General features: G+C 42.2%; 1 protein-coding gene across 4 annotated transcripts in view; it reads right to left on the bottom strand.

Moving 5' to 3' along the window:
* Window positions 1-1676: 1676 nt before the first annotated feature.
* The window catches only part of PGPEP1 (pyroglutamyl-peptidase I), a 49556-nt gene continuing 43980 nt past the window's right edge, over window positions 1677-7252 (bottom strand). For all 4 annotated transcript variants that reach the window (XM_077475897.1, XM_077475900.1, XM_077475901.1 and 1 more), the window contains one exon: window positions 1677-2377. The gene's annotated coding sequence lies outside the window, so the exon portion shown is untranslated. The remainder of the gene's footprint in view (window positions 2378-7252) is intronic.

Here is a 7252-nt window from a genome sequence, read left to right as displayed (position 1 = left end):
ATTTTTTATACTTTTTCATGTGACAACACTGAAGAAATACCACTTTGCTACAATGTAAAGTAGTGAGTGTATATCTTGTGTAACAGTGTAAATGTGCTGTCCCCTCAAAATAACTCAACACACAGCCATTAATGTCTAAAACGCTGGCAACAAAAGTGAGTACACCCCTGATTGAAAATGTCAAAATTGGACCCAAAGTGTCAATATTTTGTGTGGCCCACCATCATGCTTGACTGTAGGCAAGACACACTTTGTACTGCTCACTTGGTTGCCGCCACACACGCTTGACACCATCAGAACCAAATAAGTTTATCTTGGTCTCATCCATGTCCTTAGTCTCCTTGTCTTCAGCAAACTGTTTGCAGTCTTTTTTTGTGCATTATTCTAAGCCCTTGTACACACGGTCGGAAATTCCGACCACAAAATCCGTGTGATTTTTTCCGACAGATTTTGTCCAAAACTGGTGTTGCATACACATGGTCGGACAAAGTTGTCGGAAAATTGATAGTTTGGAACGTGATGACGTTCGTTCGTTACGACGGGACTACGTTCAGCCTAGTAGCCAATAGCTTTGCTTTCGTACTTTGATCTGAGCATGCGTGGCACTTTGTCCGATCGGAATTCTCTACAAAAGGTTCGGAAAAAGTCTGATCGGATTTTGTTGTCGGAAAATTTAAGATCCTGCTCAAATTTTTTCAGTTGGAATTACCGATGGAAAAAGTCCGATAGAGCCCACACACGATCGGATTTTCCGACAATATAATCCGATCAGACCATTTCCGTCGGAATTTCCGACCGTGTGTGCAAGGGCTTAGAAGAGGCTTCTTTCAGAGAATTAGATGCGGTGTATGGTGTGAGCACTGACAGGCTGACCCCCCCACCCCTTCAACCTCTGCAGCAATGCTGGCAGCACTCATACATCTACTTCGCAAAGATAACCTCTGGATATAACACTAAGCATGCGAACTCAACTTTGGTCGACCATGGCGAGACCTGTTCTGAGTGGAACCTGTCCTGTTAAAGCACTGTATGGTCTTGGCAAGCTGTACTGCAGCTCAGTTTCAGGGTCTTGGCAATCTTTTTATAGCTACACCATCTTTATGTAGAGCAACAATTCTGTTTTTCAGATCCTCAGAGAGTTCTTTGCCATGAGGTTCCATGTTGAACTTCCAGTGCCCAGTATGAAAGAGTGAGAGCGATAACACCAAATTTAACACACCTGCTTCCCATTCACACCCGAGACCCTGTAACACTAACGAGTCACATGACACTGGGGAGGGAAAATGGCTAATTGGGCCCAATTTGCACATTTTCACTTAGGGGTGTACTCACTTTTGTTGTCAGCAGTTTAGACATTAATGGCTGTGTTGAGTTATTTTGAGGGGACAGCAAATTTACACTGTTATACAAGCTGTACAGTCAGTACTTTATATTGTAGCAAAGTGTAATTTCTTCAGTGTTGTCACATGAAAAGATATAATAAAATATTTACAAAATTGTCAGCAGTGTACTCACTTTTGTGAGATACTGTATTATTTAGCTTGTGGGGGGGGGCTTCTAAGTAATTTTCTAGCAAAAAAATGGTTTTAACATGTAAACACAACCCTGCCAGCACCTCACAATTACGAATAAACGGATAGACAATAGCAAAATAAAAATGACATGCAAATATCAAACATAATTAATGTTATCATTTATTAAAGACCTGAACATATGCATTTCTGATTATACAGTTTATGACAACGTATTGTGCAAAAGTAGTAGACTGTCATTAGGTTAGCTGGTAAATAAAGTATTGCAGTCTAGAACCAATTTATGCCTTTTAGAGCAAGAGGTAGAATTTCAGTTATGGCTGTATGCAAATACACGGACCCTTAAGTTATACATTAAGGCCATTTTTTGTTTCGTTTCTGAAAAGGCAGTAATTCTATATTCAGCCCATACATTGTCAGAAAAGATCTGCAGTTTTGTGTAAGGCACTGACAAATTAGGGTAAATATAAAAACACAAATATACAAACTGCAGAGGTAGTCAAATGCTGTTTCATATACTAGAATTAACCAGAGAAGAAAGCAGTGACAAATAGCTGGCAACATGTTGTTTTTATGTTGTTCCTGAAAACATTTAGGCTGCTGGAAAATGAGAGCTATAGATTTTTGAGTTGGGTTGTAGTTCTATGCTTCCTAAATCATTGCATTCATTAACCACTTCAGCCCCGGGAAGATATGGCTTCTCAATGACCAGAGCATTTTTTGTGATTCGGCACTGCGCGGTCGTGCGCTGCTGCACCCAAACAAAATTGACGTCCCTTTTTCCCCCACAAATAGAGCTCTCTTGTGGTGGTATTTGATCATCTGTGTGGTTTTTATGTTTTGCGCTATAAATAACAAAAAAGCGTCAATTTAAAAAAAAAAACATTTTGTACTTTTTGCTATAATAAAATATCCCCAATTAAAAAAAAAAAAAAAAAAAAAAAAAAAAAAAGCACCTTTTCCCCCCTGAAAATTTATATATATATATATATATATATATATATATATATATATATATATATATATACATACACACACACACACACACACACTTCTACGTATTTTTGGTAATAAAAAAAAAATTGCAATAGGCGTGTATCGATTGGTTTGCGCAAAAGTTATAGCATCTACAAAACGGGATAGATTTATGGCATTTTTATTTTAAACTAGTAATGGAAGGCAGCCATCGTGACTGTCGGCACCCCCGCAGTGCAGCAGGCACGTGCACCTGCTATCCCACATAAAGGAGCCAATGTATAGCTATGAGGGCTCGCGGGATAGTGCTGACCTGCCACGGTATAATGACGGCGGCTAGTTGGCAAGATGTTAAAAGTAGGAGTACCATCTCATTAATGTGGTGTACCACAACTGCATGTCTAAATTAATTTTATCCTCATCTGGATTTATCAAATTAAAACAGAAGACACAGACTAAGACAGAAGTTCCTATTGCAAATACATATAAAGTCACACTGCTCTGTCATACTTTGCAAAACTGTAGTCTTTAACTCAAATTTAACTAGAGATGATCAGTATGGAAAAAAAAAAAAAAAAAAGAATAATCAGAGCAAGCTTACCCCATCCTTCTTAAAAGGTGCAACACCACACCAGAAGTCACAGCTTAATTTAAAGTCATTTTCTGCTATTAGAATTTCATTTTTTCCTTCTAGCAGTTTCTCTTATTACAATATGGGGATCAATGACTGTAGCAGGAATGTCTTTACACTGGCACTACCTCCCTCTTTCTTTTGTGACAAGTGAAAAGTTTGCAAAATTAATTAGAATGTATATAACCAAAAGATGCTGGTTTTATTTTTATTCATATTAAGCAAAATCTGAGTTGAAACAACCACTTGACCTCCAGAAGATTTACCCCCCTCCTTCATGATCAAGATTTTTTTTTTGCGATACGACACTGCGTTAAAAGGGACAATTAAGTGGTTGTGCGACACCGTACCAAAATAAAATGTATGTAATTTTTTTCCCCACAAATCGGGTTTTCTTTTGGGGGTATTTGATCTTAATTTTTTGGGGGTTTTTTTTTTTATAGCGGAAGAACCAAGAAAAAAAAAAAAAAAAAAGACAATTTTGTAATTTCCAAAGGACCAAGAAGATGGAGTAAAAACCCCTATTTTCTTGATCAAAAAAAAAAAAAAAATATCTGGGAAATTTTATCTGGTTCAGAATCTTCAGGTTGAGAATCAATCTATAAAGTACAAAAGGTTCTGGATGGACACGATTTTCTCTGTGAAAAATGTACTCATCCCCAACAGTTATGTGGCATCCATTCACCTGAGGGATGCTTATCTCCATATACCAATTGCAGAAATTCCTGCGACCAGCGGTCAACTTGGGGGGGGGGGGGGGGGGGGAGTGTTAGGGTTCGGTACCTTCAGTTCAGGGTGCTGCCCTTCAGCCTCCCCCTCCCAGAGTGTTCACGAAAGTGCTAGCAGTGGTTCTGAACTCCCTGAGACTGAAGGGGATCTCCATAGTACCATATCTGGACGATCTACTTCTGTTTGCAGAAACAAAAGATCAGGTAGTGGTCAATCTGCAAGTAATGCAGGGACATCGGAAAAGCCTAGGTTGGCTTCTGAAACTCCAGAAATCAAATCTGATACCGTCTCAACAAGTGAGGTTTCTGGGATACGAAATTGTTCTACTGAACCCAAGACTCTTTTTCCCATGGGAGAAAAAATGGTTGACTTTAAGAACACTTCAAACCAACATAGAGGTTTCAGTAAGGGAAGCCAGGTCAGTTTTAGGTCTGTTAACAGCAGCAATCCCTTCAGTGCAGGGGGCCAGGCTACATGCTCGATGTCTGCAGGCAGACATTCTACTGAATTGGACACACCAGGAACCTCTGGAAAAGAAGTTCAAAATAGGAACAAGGGCAAAAAGGTGACTTTGGTGGAGAGAACAAAAAGGAACATTTCAAAAGGACTCCCTTGGACTTTTCCAATAACGTGGAGTGTAACGGCAGATGTGAGCGCATGGGGATGTGGAGCTCACCTCGAAGAGTTTGGTCCAACCCAGAGGCAAGAAGGTCCTCAAATTGGAGGGAATTAAAGGCGGCCCATCTAAGCCTCCTATTCTTCCAGCAGATCCTAAAAGAACAGCATGTCCAGGTGTTGTCAGGCACTCCCCCCCCCATTTTCAGCTAATACCAAGAGTGTTGGCAAAATTCAGAAAAAAAAGTCCACAGATCTCATCCTAATTTCTCCCTATTGGCCAAACAGACCCTGGTTCTCAACCCTATTTAATCTCTCAGCAATACCTCCCTGGAGATTACCAATCAGGGAGGTGATTACCAATCACATGGATGTTTTTTATAGCATCAGTTCTCTCAGAAGAGACACCATCAACAGGGCTTTTTCCTGATACCTTGGAAAGTTTGTAATGTAAAACCGCCTGGGGGGGGGGGGGGGGGGGGGTGTCTGAGAATTCTAGCTAATATCCTTGACTGATTAGATTCAGAACAAACTGCCTTTTTGTTGCTTTTTCCCAACCTGGCAGGAAAGCCTGCAATCCTCCCGCCTACTGGTAGATGGTTGTCATTGCTTTTTTGAGGTTTGCTTAGGGGGGTTTAAAGAGTACCCCTCCTCTGCCTCTCCCCCATTTGGGAATTCTAGGGTCTTTTCCGGTTCCGATCATTTTCTTTATGGGCTTGCTGAAAACTCTTCCTTTGCTGCACCATTTTTTTTTCTGCGGAAAGGCTTTCCTCTTGTCCACTGTTCTATCAAGGACAGTTTATAACATGGCTTTTAAGTTGTTCCAGCCAGTATTCCATGTGTCTAGCTACTACTGTAGTGGCCATCGCCGGCTTTAGGTTATGCAAGGACGAGTCCTAGGCTTTTAAAAAGTGCATCTGCTCTTTTGTCCATGGTGTATAAGTACGCCCATGTCCTCAAATGCTAGATCAGTCTGTCTAGACCATGGATCCTCAAACTTCGGCCCTTCAGCTGTTGTGAAACTACACATCCCATGAGGCATTGTAAAACTCTGACATTCACAGACATGACTAGGCATGATGGGAATTGTAGTTCCTAAACAACTGGTGGGCCATAGTTTGAAGACCCATGGTCTAGACACTTGGGAGAAGGCGGCATCAACTTTAGGCATTTTATTCCATACCAACGCTTCATCCTGGATCCTTCCATTCAACTGCATCAGTCAGAACTTGGACAGTAAAAAAACGTTTGGTCTCCTCTAGCCCCTGGTACATTTTGTCATGTAATGACAGCTGGGCTGTCTCTTGAATTTCCAAAATGGTATGGACTGCTTTTAGCAAGTCATCCACGTCTAGTGTTAGTTTGTATCTGGACAATCTCATCTCTTCCCCCTCATCTTCCTCAGAGTCAATTGTTGAAGGGGGAATACACTCTCTTCCTCCGAGAAGGGAAGACTGGATAGGGAGCTCTGTTCCTGGCTGAAACTCTGGCCCTGTTTTTTCATAAGGGACTGTATTGTCCCTAGGGTCTCTGCTAATTCCATTCTCACTGAGGAAAAGAGCTCCTTACACTCCCGTGTGGACTCTAACCTTACTAAACCAGCGATGCAAGATCTGCAAAGCTGTTTGGGCCATGAGCAACTTAACAGGTTTTTTCATGAAGGGCATTTTCTTCCTGCAGTTCTCCGTTTTGGCGGTGGCTTTCTGTAAGACAGAAACAACCAACATACTTCTATCAGGGCGAGATACTGCTGCAAAAGAGAGACAAAAAGCAGAGCCTAAAGCATACTCCCTACCGTGCCCCAGAGTCTCCCTCCATGCTGAACTACTAAAGCAATGTATCATCCTAAGACAGCTGCAGGCTCTACCATACAATAAACTGTATACACTAAACAAAAACAAGCACGCTATGAAGAAAGGAAAGAGCTGCCTCTGCACCTCTCATACCTGGGCCTGCATCCGCCATCGCTGCAGACAACTCAATCTCCTCCATCTGTTTGTCCTTTAATGCAGCTAGTCTGGTGTCTATCGCTCAGGAGCAGAAGGAAGTCCTGGCCAGATGACTTGCCCCTTCCTCCTGCGTTCCAGCAGTCAGAATCACGTGCTGCTATGCCCTGCCAGAAGACTCTGCCCCCCGGAAATGACGTCACCCGCCACCCGGGATTTGGCGCAGACATGCCAAGACCCGCCATAGACTCTCTTTCAGCAAATCGACACCCCCCCCCCGAGCACCCGGGGCAGATGACCACTGGTGGACCCTTACACCTGTGAGCCAGCGAAAGCACTGGCACCAGAGCAACCCCCTCATGCGTGAGAGTGCTGGGCTGGTATGGTACAGAAAACAAAGGTAGTGCTAAAAAAAACCTGCTTGGGGAGAGCGCAGGCCCTCTGGTTCCCCAGCAGTGCATCCACGAAGGCAGAGGAAACACTAAAACTGATGGAAGCAGCTGATTTTAAAGGGACGTGTCATGCAGCGTTTCCTGTTCAGAAGTGGAGTTACTCTCTCTCTCTTCAAGGTGCTGTCCTGAAAGGGCGAAGGGAGAAAATTCCAATAAGCGTATATTGATTCGTTTATTCAAACGTTATAGCGACAAACTATGGTATATAAGTAAGCAATTTTTTTTTTATACTAGTAATGGTGGAAATCAGAAACTTATAGGATGACTGCCATATTGCGGCAGCACTGACACTTTTCGGGAACCAGTGATACTAATAAAGGTGATCAGTGCTAAAAAAATATGCACCGTCACTGTACTGACACTGGCTGGGAA

This window comes from Lithobates pipiens, unplaced genomic scaffold, assembly GCF_037356315.1.
Source record: "Lithobates pipiens isolate NorthernLeopardFrog02 unplaced genomic scaffold, aLitPip1_a1.2 Scaffold_13, whole genome shotgun sequence".
Classification (NCBI taxonomy): domain Eukaryota; kingdom Metazoa; phylum Chordata; class Amphibia; order Anura; family Ranidae; genus Lithobates; species Lithobates pipiens.
This window is presented reverse-complemented; position numbering and strand designations above follow the sequence as displayed.